The sequence below is a fragment of the Psammomys obesus genome, unplaced genomic scaffold, assembly GCF_907164565.1.
Source record: "Psammomys obesus unplaced genomic scaffold, mPsaObe1.curated_primary_1811, whole genome shotgun sequence".
NCBI classification, from domain to species: Eukaryota; Metazoa; Chordata; class Mammalia; order Rodentia; family Muridae; genus Psammomys; species Psammomys obesus.
This window is the reverse complement of record NW_026585797.1, coordinates 10421986-10445988: the sequence shown is the minus strand read 5'-3', so window position 1 is coordinate 10445988 and position 24003 is coordinate 10421986. Positions and strand designations below refer to the sequence as shown.

General features: G+C 36.3%; 1 protein-coding gene across 7 annotated transcripts in view; it reads left to right on the top strand.

The window, feature by feature from the left end:
- Nucleotides 1–24003, top strand: part of Lingo2 (leucine rich repeat and Ig domain containing 2) — a 1311965-nt gene that overhangs the window by 723552 nt on the left and 564410 nt on the right. The window lies entirely within an intron of this gene.

The following is a 24003-nucleotide window of genomic DNA, read 5'->3' as shown; positions in this document are numbered from 1 at the left end:
GTGCCTGACTGAAGGTGAATTTACAAATGTTTTTTTTCAAGTCTTCTGAGTAAAATCACATTATTTTTAAGTTCTCCAGAAGAGCATATATGAGCAAGCATTTACTTTCTTTCTGGTGTCAATAATGAGTATTAAGCTGTAATATACTGGCATCCCAATAGATATAATGAGACTCTTTGAACTGTGACATGTGGACAAAACAAGATACCAATAAAGTAGAGGGCTAAAGAGGCAATGAGTTTTTATGTCAATATTGAGTATTACACTGGTCTTTTAAGAAAGCCAAGTCTGCATTTCTGAATTCTAAATCTTGAATTACCTCACATATACTCAACCCACTCACTAAGAAAAAACTGTTCTGAATACCTGTTATTATTCTTTCCAAATATGACAAAATATATTATTCAAAAGGCTGTCTTTACGGTGAACCCATCACTGTCATCTTAACTCTAAGCAACAGAATGTTATACTTGAATGAAATTCTTTAGCAAACACCAGGGCTTATTTGTGCTGTTTTTGCAATGAGTTGAGCCTGATTATATCCACAGTAAAAGCTTGTTATAAGCAGTGTAAATGAACCATTTTCTTGTCTTGTAGTAAAGACAGCTATTTGGGTGTCCTCTGTCTTGATACAGCTATTATTAATGCCTGAACATACATTCTCTCCAATATTTTTCATATAGCAACACACATGTGATTTAATACCTGTACAGTCCAATGAAACTTGAATCAATAACATACATGGTTCTGAATAATTTTTCAATTCTTTACTACCATATTGTGTTTGTCTTTGCCTTACTGTCAATACAAATGTTGAAGTCCATTATGGGAAGTGAAAAGATTATAAATTCAAGTTCATGTTTTTAAGTCTTTCAAATACCTAAAGTACAATTCTGAATTGGATGTGTAGACAGGAATAACCAGAAGGGAGACCTACTCAGTACAAATTCTTTGATAATAGGTTTTCTATTAGCAGACTGAGGAATATGCACTGTCTTCATGGGGGATATAAGAGGATATAGAATAATCCAGGAAAAGATAATTCTCTTAAAACGTATCCATGCATACTTGTACAAAGCAATAGTTTCTGTAACTTTATTGCAGTACATCATATAGTTTGACCATATTTGCTCTCCATTGCCCTCTCCTGTTCCCCTGTTCTACTGCAACTTCCACCCTTTTCCCAAAGGTAACAGACTCTCTGATTTTCATCTGTGTGTGTGTGTGTGTGTGTGTGTATGTGTGTGTGTTTCTGAGTACATGTGTATGTATCTGTATTTGTGTCTCTCTGTGTGTATCTATGTGTGTTTTCTACATATCTTAGGTTCCACACATGAGCCATTGTTGTTTTACTAGTTCCGCCCTATTTCCACTTGCTTTGCTCATTGTCAGCCCCACACACTAGAGAGAGACATTCCTCTTGCCTCGTTCTGGTGCTTACTATGTGCTCACTCTCCTCCATCAAAGTGAGGATTGTTCCTGCTTCTGTTACAAATTCTGCAGTAGAGCCTCCATGATATGACTTACCTAATGCAGATAAGTCAGTAAAACATGCCTAAGGAGCTTTGTGTAGACTGCTGAGTGTAAAATTTAAAATAGAGCTACTTGAAATGAACTATTGCTATTAAGTCAAATGTTAAGGGAACTTGAAGTACGTATGTTGGTATTTTCATTATTTTTACTAGTGAAGAAATTACTTATTCTCAGGTAGAAGCTAAGATCAAGGCCAAGATCATGCCATCAGTGATTTTTGAATAGCCCTGTTTCCTACTGACAGTCTAAGAAAAAATAATTGGAAAAAAGGTAGATAAAATAATAAGTGATATGTAGTCTAAAAGTTAATGAAAAAAAATAAAATTGATTTGAACGTAAGTAATCCAAAAATTAGGTTATATTGTTTTTTTTTCTAGCATTGTGTTCTAGACTTATCTTTGCAAATGCAGATTATAAACTTGTTACTGAAAGTAGAATTGTTATCTCCAGGGTCAAAAAAGAAACATAAATGTAATATTTATACTCTGAAACCCTAGGGGAAAAGAAGCCCTCTATCCTTAGTGGATATTTGTTTATTATAGTTTATAATTATCACTTGACCCATTTCTAACAAATGATACAGACTAAATATTTATAAGAACTGGCTCATAAAAACAAGATTTTGCAATTTAATGTGTAATCGGTCACATATTTAGAGTGTAACTGAATAAACTTCTATTTATTCTTATCAAAACAGAAATTATGTAATGCAGCTATCAGAGTTGCTTTCTTTCTTTTCTTTTTTTCTTCCTAGTTTATCTAGTCCTGGGATGTTGTCAATAAAGTAAAGCTAAGCGATTAAACCAGAACAGCTGAAAAACATTTAATTTATATTTATTATTTTTGCTTCTGGCCCTATTCAAGTTGATTTCTGTGTGTTCAATATTTTCTTTGTTCCATTAATAGCAAAACAATAAGTTTCGTTTTCCTCCTTTAGCTTATGCTTGCTGCAGTGAATTTTTAGTAATGTTCCCTGAACATCAGACACATCGTTCAATATTAGTGTTCAAGTCATTATAGTTGTTTGTGTTTAGCCAGTATGTCCTGGGGACCAATACATCTCCTTGAGTTACTCCTTCCATCATTAGGCTCGTTTTATTTTTTCATTCAAGGGCTCTCTGCTGGATTGAGTGAAGTAGTGGGTTTCTATCTTTCTCTGACTTGAATCCTTAACGATGCCCACTTCAGGACATTGCCATGCCCTGCTCTTGCTCTTCCTTACTTTTCCTGGCCTTCTGGATCCTCTTCTCAAGCCACAGCTCCCGTTTTGTCTCCTCTGTGAAACCTGTCTACTCAAAGTAAACACGTTCTTGCCATGGAGTATGCAGTATCTGCTGATGATTCTCTCGTCTCTCACCCCAACTTTCCAGAGAAGTCAAAAGCAAGTCAAGAGCACTTGGTTCACCAGTGATGACTGTTTTACTATTAGGCGCATATTAGGCATTTATTAACAACAGGAAAATTACTTGGTTTAGCTGTTTTAATGATGAAGTTTAGGTTAAGTGTCATGACAAAAATCGAGCTTCAGAAGACGAGTGAGTTATAAATAGGTGAGAAATAGTTCAAGTAAGTTCATCAAAGTTCTGCTGGCTCAGCCAGGGCAAGGTGAGCTTGTTTCTGTCCTCTGGATCTGCAAGCTTGTATTTATGTCAGTGACTTTATGGCTAGGCCTAAGAAGCAATAGGCTTCCCTGTGTTTCTTTTCGCCTCTTCTGTTATCGTGATTTTAAATATAAATATAAATATAAATATAAATAATATAAATATAAAGAGTGATTGCATCTTCCTGAGAAGTTCTGGGGCTCAACAGACATCTAGCACAGTGTTTCACATGTTAAAAGCACTAAATATAAGAAGAAATACAGAGCAATGATGGAGGAAAGAGATTTTGACGAAGCTGTTGTATGCATAACATTTTCTTTGACATTTGATGTCGAGTCACTAAGAACGATGTTTCCTAAAAATATATTCTGAGATACAATGCAAAATGACGACACTTTTGTAGACTGCATGCAACTTTGAGTCAATTTTACTGGCAGGTTTTGTGTTGTAGGGAAGTTTTTTTTTTGGGGTTTTCTTCTTAGAACTGGGAAACTGGGACAACAGATGCCCCTGAGAGCAGGCTAGTGCTGAACACGGTCCACACCAAGGTGCTGTTCTAGCCCTTCCTTCCTTGATGGCTCACTCACTGATTGATGTTTGTTTTATTATTATTGTTTCTTTTCTCTTCTTTTCTTTAACTTCTCCTTTGTGTATTATCTTGGTCCTTATACTGTCACCAGAAGTCTCCTTGGTTTCACCACCAGTTTGGACCTAAAGACCACACCTTGAGGAGTTTCTAATTGAAGAACCACATGTTATTTTCACTCCCTTAGCAAGAACTTCTTAACCTGCTCCTGACTGATATCCAATAAACTTATGCTTTCCATTCTTTAATATTCCACTCCTTACATAACTAACAATTGATTTATAATTAACATATGATTGTGTTTTTAATATATAAAAGCAGTTTGTATTCATCTATACTCTATAGCACTTAAATCCTTTAGTCTTTATTAAAAGCTGAATTTTTAGCTATTTTTCTTTTTCAGTACTATAGATCAAACCCAATGCCTTGAGCATGCTAAGGAAACATTCTACTACTGATCCACATTCCCTAACCCTTGATTTCAAGTCATTGGGGATCTCAACTTGGCATAAAGCACACTGTATGGCTAAAATTTGCTTTCATCTGATTCTTTCTCTTCCTACCTTCATCCCCCTTATAGATCAGAGTGTACATAATTACTCCTTGCTGGAAAAGGTGATATTAAGTAATTACTTACTGAAGAATTTTTCTTTAACTTCTGCTCTCCAAAGAATGTCAGTCATATGAAATAAATATGCCTTTGACTGTGTAGGCATGTATTCTATTCTATTCTGTTCTCACTTGAAAGAGGATTATGATAGCTGGGTATCACACAGGATACCTGACCATATGTTGTTGATGGAAGCATCAACAAGCTTAAAAACCATGCACTTAGCAGTATATTGATTATATTGTTTTTATGACTGCTTTCATCAATGGCAACAATCTATCTTGAAAACAGGTTTTAAGAATTTCTTTTAATTGTCTATGTTTATTTAATTTACTTTTATAATGTAAACAGAACCTATGTGTCAAGTATTTTGTTCATTCAGGAGACAGAAAATTCATTATCAGAGCTGTGCTTAGAAGGATCGAAAAATAATATATAATGGACCCAAAATAATATATAAGGTACTTATATATTTATATATGTACTTATATATAAGGTACTTTCTATATTTCCATATAACTAGTTATATTCCAATAACTACTTATTTAAGTTATATTTATGACAAGCACAGTGTAACATGCAAGTTTTTTTTTTGTTTTTGTTACCGGTGTAGAGCAAAGAAAACCAACAAGATAGCAAACACTAACATTTTGCCTCTAAGTGTTCAAGGACATAAAATAAATGAGCCATGGCTATTGATTGTCTTTGGCCTACATTATCTGCACAGGAACTATTAAGGAGGCTTTTCCATCTTCCTTTCATGCCTCATTTTCTCATACTATCTAATGAAGAGCTCCGCTTAAACTGTAATGTGCTACTCTCCCAAAAGTAGATTTTTATGGCCCTGAAAAGTAATACTTGCATATCAAGAATGGTTTTCAGAACTGTGTTTATTGGCTTGTCCCACTGTATGAAATTATGAGCCATTTCCAGAGCTATGTGCTGTTATCAGCTCTTTTAATTAATTTCTGACTTTAAATTTTATTTTGTCAACGGAGCATACTGAATAACACCACACCATTCACAAATATTTGCTGTGAGGTCTGAAGTGGCAAATATGCATGGAACGTATTTCCATTCTGAGACAACTTAGTGTACGTTTCCTCCCAGATATTTGTGACTGAAAGTTGGGTGGAGAGCCTGAAACACCTAACATCAGTATCTGTGCTGGAAAGAGCCACATCTAGTTATTTACTTGTTGAAACTGAGTGTTTGACAATAGAACAACATAGAGGAGATGCAAATAATCGGATGTGTGAGGGGTGACAAATAGCATTTTTCTGGAGAATAGAGAGATGGAGGTGGAAAAAGCAGGTACCTGCAGAGAATATGATGTCATCGTGTACAGCTGAAAATCCTTGGAAAGGGGTAGGACATACCATAACGGAGGCATTCTCTCCCCTTTCCCTCCTCCTCTCCCTTCCCCTGCTCACCTTTTCCTCCTCTGTTTTCTTCCCTTCTCCTGCAGTCCCCTCCCCGCCTCTCTTCTCCCATTCCCTCTCCTCTCTTCTCCTTTCTCTCTCTTCCATTTTTTAGAGCTGGAAACAAATGTGAAGCTGGTATTAATTCATTTTCCCTGTTATGCTGTCTTGTCTTCCAACTTTCTCCTCTCCTCCATTTTTTTCTTTTCTCTTTCTTTCCTTCCCTTTTTTTTGTTTCCTCTCCCCATCTTTAATGCTTCCTTTTCTCCCTCCTTTTTTTCTCTTTAAGTTTTACCATTTAACCCAGGAAATTGCCTCATGGTAATTTTACACCATCACTTTGACTCTCATAGTTGATCATTAATTTTATATTTATTGATAATGTATTTTTCTTTTGTGAATTTGCATATGCTCATATATACAAATGTTATAAATCATAAAGCAGTGAACTTGTTATAAATTTCCAAAATTTAACAACAGGTAGACAGCAACTAAGGATACATACAAGCACAAGGTGGTATGTGTCACAAAAATCTAAGAAGCATAAATAAGTGTGCCAGTTATCTGCATGTAAGAGTATTGCTTGCCTGTGGCTGTATAGACGTGTGTGAATGTGAGTTTCTGAAGTTGCCATTGAAAACTGTGCTAAAATGCTCAATCCCCATCCCAAAAGGCAAAGAGGATGGACATCAGAAGAAGAAGAAAACAGGAAACAAGTTATGAGCCTCCCACAGAGGGCCTCTGAAAGGCTCTGCCCCACAGACTATCAAAGCAGATGTTGAGACTTATGGCCAAACTTTGGGCAGAGTGCATGGAATCTTATGAAAGAAGTAGGAAATAGTAAGAGCTGGAGAGGATAGGAACTCCACAAGGAGAGCAACAGAACCAGAAAATTTGAGCACAGGGGGTCTTTCCTGAGACTCATACTCCAACCAAGTACCATGCATGGAGATAACCTAGAACCCCTTCACAGATGTAGCCCATGGCAGTTCAGTGTCCAAGTGGGTTCCATAGTAATGGGAAGAGAGACTGCCTTTGACATAATCTGATTGGCCTGCTCTTTGATCACCTCCCCCTGAGGGGGGAGCAGCCTTACCAGGCCACAGAGGAGGACAATGCAGCCAGTCTTGATGAAACCTGATAGACTAAGATCAAAAGGAAGGAAAAGAAGACGCCCCTATCAGTGGACTAGGGGAAGGGCATGCATGGAGAAGGGGGAAGAAGAGAGGGATTGGGAGGGGAGGAAGGAGGGAACTAGAGGGGGGATACAAAATAAATAAAGTGTAATTAAAAATAAAATAAAAATTAATAATAAAAAAAGAGAAAACTGTGTTTTTCCTTTATCTCCTTTTGTTTCCTGAAATGGAGTCTCTTGCTCTTGAAGGGGAAATTTAACAAGCCATGCTCTCATTTCACTACTGAAACTTAGATTCTCTCTCTTTTTTTTTCTTTTCACTTGATTTGCTTCCCTTTATCCCCCTGCTTTTCCCTACCTTTGTAGGAATAATGGAATGTTCCTTGCTCTGTTAATTTGTTGCAATCATTCACAATCTCTTTACCCTGTTATACTCTAGAGGTAGCAATCTTTAAGGTTTTACTCATACTTGGCTGTTTTTGAGTGAGGAAGTCTTACAATGTAGCCCTTGGTAGACTGGAACTCACTATGTGGAACAGATTGTCCTCTGATTCTTAAAGATCTACTACTGAGCTACGCCTCCCAAGTGCTGTCATTGAATTCCTATGCTACCACATCGGATGGACTTAGACTTTTGACATTTTTAACTTTATTCATTCTTCTCTCATACAATATATCCCAATCTCAATTTACTTTTCACTACTCCTCCCAAAGAGCAGGCCTCACAGGAATATCAACTGAAGGCAAACACAGTCTAACCAGTTGGAGTAAAAGTAGGCACAAACCCTCATATCAAGGCTGAATGAGGCAACCCGGTAAGAAAAAAAGGGGTCTCAAGACCAAGGAAGATTCAGAGATACCCCTACTTCCTCTGCTAGGTGTGCCACGAGAACACTGTTACACAACCACAGCATATATGCAGAGTACATTGTTCAGACCCATGCTTCAGGCTCTGTGATTCTACCAACACCTGCAATTACTTAGAACAAAACAGAAATATGCATTATGTTCCACATGTCCCATTCCTCAATTAGGACTCGTTGCTTCTTAATACTAATAATCTATATATAATGTTTCATATATAATATATATTTCAATATAAAACATAATGATAACAGATTTCCTTAACAATGTTTCATGTATTCTTTATATTTATCTATATTATTATTTTTCATTTAGCTAGACTACAGTTCTGTGGTTTTTTTTTTTTTTTTAAGAAATTTTCTTTTCAGAAAGAATGTTCAGTTCCCAGGTAGAATGCCATAAAATACCTTTGTACATTTATTTTCTGGGTTCACAGCTTTTGAAGACATTACACTTTTATCTTCAGTCTTCCCCTGCAACTGCTAAAATATCTCAGGCTAATCCAATTTTCATTCCTTTGAATTCAGCCAGTTTTTTTCTTTCTTATAGCTTTGTATAATTTGATTTCTGAAATATGGCCACATTTTCAATTTCTTATTTTTTTTGCTCTGTACGAAGCAGTCTTTACATTTGCTGTCATCTTATTGTTCTGATTTTGGGATTTTTTTCTTTCTATTTGAAAAATCATCTCTTTTATCATTTCTACTATATTAGAAATTAGATTAAATGGAATTTGGGACACCGAAGTCTATTTTTCTTTATCAAAGCTGTGCTATTGTCTGTCTTTCCTTCCTTTCCTCTTTTGTCGTTCATTCTTTTCTTCCTTCCTTCCTTCCTTCCTTCCTTCCTTCCTTCTTTCTTTCTTCTTCCCTTCCTCTTCTCTTTAGTTTTTGGAGTATATTCTGAGAAAATGTCTTTGTTTTAAGCTTCCCATGTATATAATAATTAGCCGAATCATCTATTAATATTTATAATAAATATAACACCAACCACGTGCATTCATAATTCTAGGATTGGAACAGGTTTGGATACCTATTTGCTAGTTGAGTGATAGTCAATTATATAATAAACTACTTCTATTACTATAAATTTATTCTGAAATACCTAGAAAGTTCTTTCAAAAATCAATGGGATTTGGTATTATGTTTACTAAAAAGTTTCTAATAACTTATTGTTCTATTTTTCAGATGGTTGCCATTGTCACCAGATGCCAAAATATGTTTTCATTTGTTGTTTGTATCACAGTTTTTTCCTATGATATTTTGTTTGTGAGCATAGCCTTTAATGGCTGAGTCATCTTTTCAGTCTTGTCTCACAGCTTCTTGGGTCATGGCTTGGTATCCAGCCACATAGTTGATTGTGGGACTGAAAAAAAAAGGCAATAATAAAAGGCTTCTGTAATGGTGTATATTGATTGCCAACTAGACAGAATCTAAAATTAATTGGAAACAAATCTGTGGGCATGTCTGTATGTAAGGGTGCAGATTAAGTTAATTTAAGTTGGTTGTCTTCCTCTAAGGGTAGGTGGTACCATTCCATGGACAGGGTCTTGGGATGCCTAATAGAATGGAAGCCATATAGAATCATCATAGCTGGCAACCAAATGCTGAATCAGTGTGACAAGAGGCCTCACGTTTATGCTGTCATGTCTTTCTCACAAAGATGGACTGTACTCAAAAAGTTGTGAACCAAAATAAATATTTTGTTGCTTAAGTTTGATAAGTCAAATATTTATTTTGCTATAGAAAAGAGGAGAGCGACTAATAAATCTCAATCACACAGTGACCAAACATGAATTTAAAGTCAAACGTGATAAATTATCCAAAATGTTTCTGGTCACGGTGGCCTGTGTTATAGCACAAAACTTCACTATGGCCTTGATTCCATGTAATAAAACAGCTTTGACATTACAGATAACTGAAGAGGAGTATGGAATCGGTGACTGATCACTCAGCAGACATTTGTCTGACTGAACAAAGCTTAATTCTCTGGCAGCAAAAAACTCTCTGCAGTTGGCAAAAAGCACTCTGGGGCCAACGAAAATGGTGAAGGAACACACACACACACAGCAAATGAAGCAAACTCCAACAAGCCCCAACATCTTTAAACATACATACATACATACATACATACAATCACATTTGGTGGATGGAGCTTTCAAGCAGTATAAAAATCACAATGTGATTACATCCCATTTTTCTTTAAGTAAACAATTACAATGATTATATGTTTAAAAAAAGGTACCCCAGTACCTTTACATGATCAAATGTTTCATGTATTATAGATTAAAAAAACTTCTCAAGAACCTGAATACATGTGTAACTAAGCAACTTCTTACAGATTAACAAAGTGTGAACAAGCAAGGTACTTTCTTAGTCAGTTTCTCTTACTTGCAGGCTGCAATTTGTACTTACAAAGAAAGGATCAATTATTTTATTTTTTCTCTATAATAGCAATCTAATAAAAACTTGAAAGAATTACAGATCTAAACTTTTATATAAAAAGCAGTCATTTCTTCTTTAAATCCTCAGGGTGCACATTTACTCATTAACATTCTTGAATTAAATCATATCAAGAAGCTGAGGGCAAAAGTGGGTACAAGAAATTAATCATCAACTTGATAACCAGCCCAGCTTTAGCAAGAGAGGCACATCAGCTAGTATTAAGTCGGCTTCCATTATTCTTGTACCCTGACCTCAAAAAAATTCCTAGCTCAACTATTAAGAGTGTGTCTTCACAATTTGTGCATCTATTCCTCCACTGAGGAGGATCTGGGCTGTTTCCATCTTCTGGCTATTACAAATAAGGCTGCTACAAACATGGTTGAACAAATGTCCTTATTGTGTATTTCAGACTCTTTTAGGTATATGCCTAGGAATGGTATAGCTGGATCTTGAGGAAGCGCTAACTCTAGTTGTCTGAGAAAGCATCAGATTGATTTCCAGAGTGGTTGTACAAGTTTACATTCCCACCAGTAGTGGAGGAGGGTTCCCCTTTCTCCACAACCTCTCCAGCATGTGTTGTCTCTTGAGTTTTTGATATTAGCCATTCTGATGGGTGTAAGGTGAAATCTTAGGGTCATTTTGATTTGTACTTCCCTAATGGCTAATGACGTGAGCTTTTCTTTAAGTATTTCTCTGCCATTCGATATTCCTCTATTGAGAATTCTCTGTTTAGCACTGTACTCCATTTTTTAATTGGATTACTGGATTTTTTGCTGTTTAACTTCTTTAGTTCTTTATATATACTGGATATTAGTCCTCTGTCAGATATAGGGTTGGTGAAGATCCTTTCCCAATCTGTAGGCTGTAGTTTTGTTCTGACCACAGTGTCCTTTGCTTTACAGAAGCTTTTCAGTTTCATGAGGTCCCATTTATTGTTTGTTGCTCTTAGAGCCGGTGCTGTTAGTGTTCTGTTCAGGAAGTTGTTTCCTAAATGGAATATTACTCAGCAATAAAAAACAAGGAAATCATGAAATTTGCAGGTAAATGGTGGGATCTGGAAATGATCATCCTGAGTGAGCTATCCCAGAAGAAGAAAGATGCACACGGTATATACTCATTCATATAGACATATAATATAGATTAAACTAACTAAAATCTGTACACCTAAAAAAACTCATCAAGAGGGAGGACTATTGCTATAATGCTCAATTCCTATCCAGAAAGGCAAAGGATGGACATCAGAAGAAGGAGAAAAGAACAAGTCAGGAACCTGACATAGAGCACCTCTGAAAGGCTCTGCCCTGCAGACTATCAATGCAGATGCTGAGACTTATGGGCAAACTTTAGGCAGAGTGCAGGTAATCTTATGAAAGAAGTGGGAAACAGTAAGATCTGGAGAGGACAGGAACTCCACAAGGAGAGCAACAGAACCAAAAAGTTTGAGCACAGGGGTCTTTCCTGAGACTGCTATTCCAACCAAGGACAATGCATGGAGATAACCTAAGACCCTTGCACAGATGTAGCCCATGGCAGTTCAGTATCCAAGTGGGATCTATAGTAATAGGAACAGGGACTGTCTCTGACATGAACTGATTGGCCTGCTCTTTATTTACCTCCCCCTGAGGGGGAAACAGCATTACCAGGCCACAGAAGAAGACAGTGCAGCCACTCCTGATGAGACCTAATTGACTAGGATCAGAAGGAAGAAAAAGAAGCCCTCCTCTATCAATGGACTTGGGGAGGGGCATGCATGCAGAGAGTGGAGGAAGGTAGGGATTGGGACAGGAGGAGGGAGGGAACCACATGGGGGATACAAAGTGAATAAAGCGTAATTAATAAAGAATTATTTAAAAAAAGAGTGTACCTTCTACTTCAATTTTTTCCTGCAATTTTCTACATCAAAGCTACTAGCAAAGCATCTTAGCCCAACTTTCCTAACAATCTAACTCTCTTTGTACCCTTTCTGATGGTGGTGGATGAATCATGAGTCTGCTCCAGCAGCAATGCTTGATAAGTCCTGATTATTCTAAGCACCAATAACACTGCCCAGTGAGGGCTTGGGAGCCCCTTAGAATTTTCATACAACTCATAGATTATGAGGAATATAGTGACAGTGAAGGCAATGAGTGGAAAAAAACTTCACAAAAGCATGAAGTCCTCAGGACACAAAGTCCTCAGGACTCTGCCTCTTCAAAGCACACCCATCATGGTTGTGCTAACCAGGGTGCTACATTCCATGAGTTCTAAAGCTGCTTTCTGTTCCTCTTGTATGGCCAGCAAAATATGTCTTTTTTTTTTTCTAATAAGCAATATGCACCTTTTGCACTGTGTGACATTCTAGGCACTGAGTGACATCATAGGCACTGGAAAACCTCAGCTCTGACTCCTAGTTATTGTTTATTTTGAATTCTAGAGTTTTATACAAAATATATGTTTTTGTGCTTTTATACAAATATAATTGTTTAATATACAGAAAACAAAACTTTTATATTTTACTAGAATCATTCTTCTACAATTATGAAAATACTATTTCTTTGTATTTTATGTATTAAAATAGTTTATTTTAAAAGTTACTAGTTTAATTGATACTTGTGCTTTGTAAAAAGAATAATTCATTGCATTTTGGACTGGGGTTAAGATAAAATTTCTAACACTTATGAAATGGCAACAAACATTTCTTCCATTTGTTATTGGGTATATTTGTCAGGTGGTACTTCATTTTTTACATTATGTATCCAGTTTTCATATTACCATTTCTTGAAAATCCTGTATTTTCAACTCCAAATGGATCAAAGTTCTCAACATAGATGTGCAACTTGAAAGGACCATTCATAAAGGTATAATCATAAGAAAGAACTTTCTGAATAGGACTCCAGTCACTCAAGAAGGCCAACAATTGACAAACTGGACCTTGTGAAATGACAAAGCAGTGGAAAGAATTAATTGAATGGAGAGACAATCTTCAGAATGGTCAAATATCTGTTCCATCTGTTCTTCTGTTACAAGATTAATCCTCAAAATGCACAAAGAACCAAAACAATAAGTAAAAACAAATTCCTAAACAACAAGAAAACCAGCCAAGGTGTTTAGTGAAAACCTATTTTTAAAAAATCTAGGGGAGGTACATGGGGAGGCAGAGAGAGGGAGAGTGGGGCCAGTAGGAGATGAGGGATGGTGCTACAGTTGGGATACAAAGTGAACAAATTATAATTAATAATGATAAAGTAAAAAAAAATAAAAATCAGAAAGAAAAACATCAAATATTCTTTCACAAATATTCATAGCTGTTAATATTTTACATATGTCCCTTTATGTGGGACTGTGTGTATGTGTATAGAGGCCACTAAACTGGAAATGAGCTTTGAGAAGGAAAAAAAAAAAAACAGGCCTTAAGAAATAAGACGGATAATGAAAAACATATGAAACAAAAGTGGAAGGGGTAGAAATGGGAATAGCAGTATTAATTGACCTGAAGAGCAGGGAGATGGGACGGGGGGGGGGGCAGTGAAGGAAAGGATCAGTGAAAATTTATATGTATTTATACACGCATCCTCAGTTATTACATACACACAAAGGCCAGAAGGAAACCTGATAATGAGTAGGTAAATTTAAGAGAAATGTTTAAACTGAAATACCTTACATGGTTAGATAAAGCTCGTCCCAGAAACCATAGGTTATGAAAGAATACCAGGTACCCAGAATGGGATATCTCACTACAAACAGGGATATCACTGAGTCTCCCATAACAACAAATTTTTTCGAAAGACCAGGAAAACTAGATAAGAAGTCCCTCCTGTGGGAAACACCACACATTTTTCACAAACAGAGAAATCAAGCTGGTACTGGGATAGCAGTTCTCATCCTGCTGAGTCACCCTTCGTGATGTTATTCCAGCTGCTGTGGAATGATTGTCATCATCAGTGTTACACAGTTGTGGACCCTGAATACTGTACTATCAACCCACAAGACAAGAAGTGGCCACTGATACAGTAACAAGTCTTTCTGAGCAGATTTGAGATCTGCTGCACAGAAGAGGGTCTGGTACTTTAACCCTGAGCAAAAGTACATGCTAGGGATGTTAGAGGCCCCAGTGAGGAACTTACTGATATAGTTGACTAAATGTACAGGATGTGCTCATCAAATCGCTGCCTAAATAAAGGTACTTATATTCACAAGTCAGTGTTCCTGTGAACATTGGTCACAGGAGCTCCTTTCTGTAGCAGACTGTGATAAGTGCAGAGACATTTTAACCAGCCTAAGTAGTGATACTGTTGAATGCTCAACTACAAATCAGATTTTTGTATCACTTCTTCCAAGGCTCAGGGAATATCACAGATGACAGTATAAACAGCACACAAAAGCCTGTTGTGAAGTACAATAGAGAAAACCTTCTTTGGAACATGCCTTTGTACTCTTAACACCACAGCAGTGGAAAATGCATTCACAGTAGCTACCCAATATTAGATCTACCACTATCCTTTCATGGAGGGGAGAAAATGTCATGAGCTTCCAAACCTGGACATAGAAAAACCTATATAGCAGACAAAGAGATCATCATTAGGCTCCATTTCTCTCTCAGTATTTACAAATACTTAATGGGCACTTGGGGGAGGGAAGGCTTTTTCTTTTTCTTTTTCTTTTTCTTTTTGGTGATGTAGCCACTGGTAAAACACTCATGCTCCTACAGATACTTCCTCAGTCAGGACTTGTAAGCAACCATAATGCAACTCACTTCAGAGGAGTTGTGTGGGAGGAGATAGAAATGAAGGCAAAAAGAAAAAAGAAATAAAAACAAGAAGGCTATGGAAAAGGCCATAAAATGGCTAAACGCTTACAGTCCCTTCCATAGCAAGCATTCAGTCCCCAGAACCCACACCAGGAAGCTTACAAGTACCTTTAACTCCAGCTCTAGGGAGTGTGATGCCCTGCCTTTCATGGACCACCTGCACTCCTGTGCACATACCACCCCACATACATATCATCAAGGATAATAAAGCTAACCTGAAAGATGTAAAACAAGAAAAGGAACGAGGTAGAAAGCAGAAGGGTCGGTGTAGGCAGGAGAACAAAAGGGCAGGTACTGAGGGTGAAGATGAACCTGCTATTCACAGAAACAGCAACAACCCCAGCAATCTCAATCATAAGTATGGATAGGAAAAGGAGATATTTGTGTCTTCTATGATATCTTTGAAGATGTCAATTACCTTAGAACTTGACATAAGTTAACCGCTGTTAGTCAGAGTTCTTTTGGGTGTTGCTTACCTTTAGTTAGATAAATACACAGTTTATATTTATAGACAGCTATGAAGTATACAAGCTACAGTTATTTTTAAGGTAATTTTTCCAAGATAAAAAAAAATCTAGTGGTGCATTCCGTGTTCCGATAAAGTGCTTTGTTTTTTGTAGTTGAGATTTCACTGGCTTTTTTCTTGTATAACAGATGGAAAATGATTCTTACCATGCTGTGCAGGTCTATCATTTACAGGAATTTCCAGAACTATGACAGTTAGGGACTCTCTTTAGTTGAAACCATTTCAAGCATCTTCTCCAGTTCAGAAGAATAATTAACAGCTATAAGTATTTCAAGAGTTCAAAGCTTGATAGGGTTCCAAAAAGTGATTTTCAAAGCCTACTTTTAAATTACATAGAAAAGTTGAGTTCAATATGACCACATGGTGGTGTTCCTCATAACTTGAAGTTTCATTTCGCACCTCCATGCTCTCAACCATATTCCCTTCTTCAGAAGGTTGGCAGGAATTTTTATAATATCATATGTTGTAATAGTATTTTATTCTTTATAAACTGTCCTCCAGGATAGCATCCAACTCTCAAATATTCATCATGTGAGTTAAAACAGTGATGTCAATCCTTAGTTGGGCACTGTTGATGATTATTGATATTTAATATTGATTTGTCTCTTAGTTAAACAATAGTTGTACCTAATCCAACTGTATACCCAAATCACCACACAGAGACTAGGATTTATTTAATTAACCTAGAGCACAATGCTGGACAATAATTACTCCATCCTAAACCTCTAAGCCCACATAACTTCCTCCCATTCAGATTTCTGACATTATATTTGATTTTTAGTCATGTTTTAGGTCTCCTTCATTTCTACTGGTGTTTCCTGGTCTTCTCTTGGATCTCTTCTCCTACTCTTCTTTCTGCTACCCTCTGGACCAGGATGTTCCATTCTAGTTTCTCCATTGGCTGATTGTTTTTATTGACAATACAGAGAACAAATGGTAGCATGTTTACACAAACTTGAGACATGTGATGCTTATTCTAAGCATCACACTGCAATGTCCAGATTGAAACCAGACAGTGGGGTAGAGAAATCAGCATTTGAATTAACAAGGGTAAATTGCAAACATTCCACAGGAGCATTATACCAACAGGCACAATGAGTTTTCCCTGTAAAATAAAGAGATGGAAGACTGGATAGTTCATATAGATTGATCAGATATTACTGTGTAAATCCTTAGTCTCAAAAGTTCATAGAAAACACATGACACACAATGGAATTCAGATCTTTGTAGAAGATTCCTGTCCACAACGCTTCCTATTGGGAATCATAATAGAGAAGGATGAAACTGGAACTGTGAAATCTGATTTGGAATTGTTTTGAAGATGTACTTCACAGAAACATCAAATGTCCATACAGTAATTTACATAAGACATTTTCCACACAATTGTCCAGATGTTTTAAGTTAAAATTCTTCATTGAATACATGTGATGAGTATGTATGTTGGGTGGTTTTCTAGAGTTGAAATTATTGGACTATAGGTTATGAACAATAAGCTGTCAGTTCTGATATATCCAGAAATGCCCTTTAAAAGGCTCAACTGGCTTATACAGTCCCAGTGAGGTCTGAGGTTGCTATTTCTCTGTGCCTTTGGCAATGCCATTAAGGTATTCATCTTCAGTTATGCATTTTATGTTGAACATTTTCTGGATTTATTCACTTAATATATGAATACTTAGGAATATACAGTTTGAGAGAGAGAGAGACTGAACTCACTTCATGTTAACTTTAAGAAATTTTTAATAAATCAATACTGGCACAGTGACTTTTAGTTCCAACATTGTCACATCCTGGAATTATTGTTCTGAGTAAACCACTTCATTCAGTTGCTCACACACCTAACTACATACCAATTTCACCTGGGGAATTTTTTAAATGGACATTATTAATTTACCTGCATTTACTCAATCAAAATCTCTTGAGATAAAGACTACTGTGAAATTTGCTTATAAAAAACACTTAAGTATATTATTCTGCAATCAATAAGCCATGATATATGGACACAATTAGGCAGCAGCTAAATTAATATTTATGAGACTATTAATTTTATTTTGTTGAATCAAAAGCTGTCTTGGCTTGTATTTCACAAAAGGTCATAATAGAACTGCTTAGTTATTTCTATTATTTTTGAGATTATAATATAATTAATTGTTTCTCCCTTCCCTTTCATTCCTTCAAACCCTCCCATAAACTTCACATTGCCCTTCTTCAAATATCTCTTTGATGACTAAGGATGCTTAGCATCTCTTTAAGGGTTTCTCTGCCAGTCTATGTTCTTCTACAGAGAATTCTGTTTAGCTCCATACCCCATTTTTTAATTGGATTGCTTGATTTATTGCTTTTTAATTTCTTTATTTCTTTATATATTCTGGATATCAGCCCTCTGTCAGACAGAGAGTTGGTGAAGATCCTTTCTCAGTCTGTAGGCTGTCGTTTTGATCTGACCACAGTGTCCTTTGCTTTACAGAAGCTTTTCAGTTTCATGAGGTCCCATTTATTGATTGTTGGTCTTAGATCCTGTGCTGTTGGTGTTCTGTTCCAGAAGTTGACTCCTGTGCAATGAGTTCTAGGTTCCTCCCCACTTTTTCTTCTAACCGATTTAGTATATCTGGTTTTATGTTGAGGTCTTTGATCTACTTGAACTTTAGTTTTGTTCAGGGTGATTAATATGGATCTATTTTCATTTTTCTGTATGTAGCCATCCAGTTGAACCAGCACCATTTGTTGAAGATGCTGTCTTTTTTCCATTGAATGGTTTTGGCTTCTTTGTCAAAAATCAAGTATTCATAGGTGTGTGAGTTTATTTCTGGGTCTTCTATTCGGTTCCATTGATTCACCTTTCTGTTCCCATGCCACTACCATGCAGTTTTTATTAATATTGCTCTGTAATACAGCTTGAAATGGCCTCTGTTTTCATTGTTTATTTACAGGAATAAATGTATGGGTACATATACATAATATATATTAGTATCTATAAATATGTATTTTAAAACATAACCTATTAAATATGTATAATATTAGTTGGATGTACGTCTTCAGGTTTGGTGCTATATAATCAATTACTGTCTGCTTCCCTGGGGCAGACTATTTGTCAACTCTGAGCATTGCTTAGGTGCCTGGAGTTCTTTGTGCACAGTGGAGTCTTCATGGTTTTGTTTGTTTGTTTCTTTCTTTGTTTGTTTTTTTGGTCTACTTTTGCAGCTCTATTGTTAATTTCCCCATTTAGCTCATTTTTAGGTAAAATTATTGGTGAGACTTTGTGGGTGTATCTTTTACCATTACTAGGAAACACAGTTTTACAGCAAACTTCCTGACCTTCTGACTACTATAGTGTTTTAACCCCCTCTTTTCATAATATTCCTTCAGTCTTGGGTGTGGGAGTTGCTTTGTATATTTATCCATTAAGACTTGGTTCTAATACTTTGAATTTTGATTAATTGTGGATATATATATATATATATATATATATATATATATATATACTCTCTGTCTGTTTCAAAGAGAAATTTCTTTGATGAGGAGTAAGGACTATATTTATCTGTGAGTATAGGACAAATAATTTAGAATGTAATCAGAGATTATGCTTATTTAGTAAAATTATGCTTGTAGAATCTCCTCAAAGATCCATGACTTCACTAAACATAGGTAGTTGGCTAGATTTCCAGCACCCCCTTTGTTGCATGAATGTTAAGTCCAGTTAGAAAGCTGTTGATTACTCCAGGCTATGCCTATCATTATTGTGCCTTAGGGTTATTGTACTATGCTGGGTGTTGTTATTTTTTAGGTGTCAAAATTCCTAATTTGGAAACCTGCATGGTGACTTTTGGTACCATACAAGCCTGTCCTCAGAGTGGAGGCATTTCAGCTCATTTCCAGGTAGAAGTCTCTAAGCCCTGTGTTTGAAGCACCTGGTGTCTTCAGCAGTAGGAACTTATCTTTCATCTCTAGAGGGGTGAAGGAAATAAAAATAGGCTGTATGTTTTGGGAGTCGGTCATGCCTGGTGTTGGGGTTTTTGTGACATGGTCTGTCACAAAAGCTTTTATTGTGTCTTTACCTGGTCCTGCTATTAAAATGACACAGACTTCATAGTAGGAGAGTGTTTCTTGTACTTCTTTCAAGTAGTTTAAAGAGGCTTGGTTGTAGAACTTAGTTGAATGACCGGTAGACTTCTGCTTTGAGTTAATGTAGCCCTAGACTTATTATTTTTTTCCTGGAAGGCTTTCCATTACTACTTCATTCTTCCTGTTTGCTATACATTTGTTTACCTTGTTGAGTTTTTGGTTTAATTTGGTGGATTGGCTGAAGCTGGAAATTCTTCCATTCCTTTCATTGAAAAATGGTTAGGTTTTAATTTGGTGCTACTAATAAAAGGAATACTAACAAAATGAATAAAGCTATCGATATAGGTTCCTTATCTGGATTGATTCCAATGACTATATAATATTTACATTGTTTCTTTATTTTTGCACTGAAAAATGGTTTCTTAAGTAAGTCAATAACCAAAACATAAAGTAAAAAAAAATTTAAATGAGTTTTTTGATAACCAAATAATAGCTTGCTGAGTATTTACTAGGATATACCTGAACCTATAGATCATGATACAAAGAACTTTCATCAGGAGAGCCATGTGATCTCTCAATTCTATGGACCCTGTCTCCACATATTTAGTTCCAATTCTTCCTTCAGACTACTGTATGTGGATTCTATCACCCAATTTCAAAAGATTTGTCCTTGATATTTTATTTTCTAATAAAATATATTATGTTCTTATTCAAAAGAATAAAAGAAATAATTAGGAAGTAAAAAAATGAAAATGGATCCATATTTATCACCCTGCACAAAACTAAAGTCCAAGTGGATCAAAAAACCGGACACACTAAATCAATTATAAGAAAAAGTGGGGAAGAGCCTAGAACCCATTGGCACAGGAGACAACTTCCTAAACAGAACACCAACAGCACAGTCTCTAAGAACAACAATCAATAAATGGGACCTCATGAAACTGAAAAGCTTCTGTAAAGCAAAGGACACTGGCATCAGAAAAAAGTGACACCCTACAGACTGGAAAAATATCTTTGCCAACCCTTTATCTGACAGAAGGCTAATATCCAGCATATATAGAGACCTCAAGAAGTAAAACACCAACAAACCAAGTAATCCAAATAAAAACTGGGGTACAGAGCTGAATGGATAATTCTCAACAGGGGAATAATGAATGGTAGAGACATACTTAAAGAAATGCTCAATGTACTTAATCGTCTGGGAAATGCAAATCAAACAACCCTGAGATCCCACCTTACATCCATCAAAACGGCTAAGATCAAAAACTCAAGTGACAACACATGCTAGGGAATGTTAATTTGTACAACCACTTTGGAAATCAATCCGGCGATTTCTCAGACAATTAGGAATAGTGCTTCCTCAAGATCCAGCTATACGACTCCTAGGCATACATCCAAAAGATGCTCAAGTACACAGCAAGGACATTTGTTCAACCATGTTTGTAGCAGCTTATATACTCACTTGTAAGTGGGTACTAGACCTATAAGATAGGATAAACATACTAAAATCTGTACACCTAAAGAAGATAAACAAGAAAGAGGACCCAGAGTAAGATGATCAATCCTCACTTAGAAAGACAAATGGGATGGATATAGGAAATAGGAGAAAACAAGTAACAGGATAAGATCCTACCACAGAGGGCCCCTGAAAGACTCTTCCTGCTAGCAGTATATCAAAACAGATGCTGGGACTCATAACCAAACCTTCCTCAGAATGCAGGAAATCATATGAAAGAACGGGAAGTTAGTATGACCAGGAGAGGACAAGAACTCCACAAGGACCAAATATATCTGAGTCCAGGGGTCTTTTATGAGACTGTTTCTCTAACCAAGGAATATGAATGGATATAACCTAGAACCCCTGCCCAGATATAGCCCATCACAGCTCAGTATGCAAGTGGGTTCCCTAGTTAGGGAAACAGGGACTTTCTCAGACATGAACTCAATGGCTGGATCTTTGACACCACTCCTGAGGGAGGAGCAGCCTTGCTAGGCCACAGAAGGAAACATTGTGGCCAGCCCTGAAGAGATCTGAGAAGCTATGATCAGATGGAAGGGAGGAGGACCTCCCCAATCAGTGGACTTGGAAAGGGGCAGGTAGGAGATGAGGGAGGGAAGGTGGGATTGGGAGGGAATGAGTGAAGGGGCTACAGCTGGGATACAAAGTAAATAACCTGTGATTAAAATAAAAAATAAAATAAATAAATAAATCTTAAAAAGTAACTCCTGTATTATATATCTATGTGAGTGAGTATATACCATGTGTGTCTTTCTGCTTCTGGGATAGCTACTCAGAATGATCTTTTCCAGGTCCCACCATTTACCTGCAAATTTCATGATTTCCTAGTTTTTTATTGCTAATATTCCATTGTATAGATGTACCACAATTTCTGTATCCATTGTTCAGTTGAGGGGCATCTGGGTTGTTTCCAGCTTCTGGCTATTACAAATAAAGCTGCTACAAACATGGTTGAGCAAATGTCCTTATTGCGTACTTGAGCCTCTTTTGGATATATGCCTAGATATATAATAGAGGATAAACTACTAAAATATGTACACCTAAAGAAACTAATCAAGAGGGAGGACTCTTGCTAAAATGTTCAATCCCTATCCAGAAAGGCAAAAAGGATGGACATCAGAAGAAGGAGAAAAGAGGGAACAAGTCAGGAGCCTGACACAGAGAACCTCTGAAAGGCTCTGCTCTGCAGACTATCAAAGCAGATGCTAAGACTTATGGCCAACCTTTGGGCAGATTGCAGGGAATCTTCTGAAAGAAGTGGGAAACAGTAATATCTGGAGAGGACAGGAGCTACACAAGGAGAGCAACAGAACCAAAAAGTTTAAGCACAGGGGTCTTTCCTGAGACTCATACTCCAACCATGCATAGAGATAACCTAAGACCCCTGCACAGATGTAGCCCATCAGCTCAGTATCCAAGTACGTTCCATTTATAGGAACAGGAACTGTTTCTGACATGAACTGATTGGCCTGCTCTTTAATTACCTCCCCCTGAGGGGGAGGCAGCATTACAAGGCCACAGAAGAAGACAATGCAGCCACTCCTGATGAGACCTAATTGACTAGGATCAGAAGGAAAGAAATGAAGACCTCCCTTATCAGTGGACTTGGGGAGGGGCATGCATGCAGAGAGTGGAGGAAGTTAAGGATTGGGACAGGAGGAGGGAGGGAACTACAGGGGGAATACAAAGTGAATAAAGCGTAATTAATAAAGAATTAAAAATAAATAAATAATTATTTGTTGAAAAAAATAAACTTACTATAAGCAAAAAAAAATGTAACTCAGTAACCACTGAATTAACGACAACACTAAAACCTTATTTCCAGATTTTGTTATAAAGTTTGTGATTTAAATTTTATATCATTCGATTGCCCTTACTGCCCCAGGATACTTCACTTCACTTTGGGGATCCTAAAGAGTAGTGTTCATTTATAACATTTTAGGATATATATATATATATATATATATATATATATATATATATATATGAATGGATAGATGGTTGAATGAAAAGCTAGCCACTAGGATAAAGATTAATGAACTGAACTGTTACTTATACTTGTTGGGGGAGGAAAAATCGGTTTTCTTCATTTGAGTGATACTGGGTATATTAAACATGACAGTATTCATGTTCAGGAGTAGTTGAACAACATAGATATGACTCTGTGGTTATTTTTTGTGCATTTATTTGATAAAGAACTTGGAGAAGGGGAAGAAAACAATCAAAATATACTTAAATTTAAAACAATATTTAAATAAAATATTATAATATAATAATAAAAATGATAGATTTTCTTTTCTTTAGGCAGTTCAATCTTGTTAGCATTTTATTAAATTTATGTGAATTTTCTCAGAGTGTTGGAAAGTGAGTTTTTAAAAAGCAAAACCATACAATTATCCCAGAAACCAGCATTTCTATACTCCAAATCACTTTATTTGTGTATTTTGCCCTACTGCTTTCGGAGCTTTAATCAAAAAGTATCTTAACATCATATACATAATAAAATCTTCTAATTTTTAGTAGACTATTATGAGTATAGTATTTTGATTCTAGGGTTTAACATTAATTTCCTGCTTTTTTTTCCTATATTTATTGAATGAAAATGAGAGCATTACACAAAATTTAACCTCAAAACCCCTTGTCCTCATGCTGCTCTGACTACAACACTTTAAGGAAAAACTCCTGGTGGAGCCCTTTCTCAGAAAGGCTGGCATATCATTACATATTTCCATTCTTTTTAAAGATGTTTTTCAAGATCCCATAGATGCTTACAAATAAGCCTTAAAATTAAATACAAAAAATTAGGAATACATTCTGTATGATATTTTAACATATTTAACCTTTCCTTGTGTCTAATATAGTTTTTCCCTATTAAAAATTATTTCCTTATGAAAGGTGTTTCCTAAAGACAGGACATGT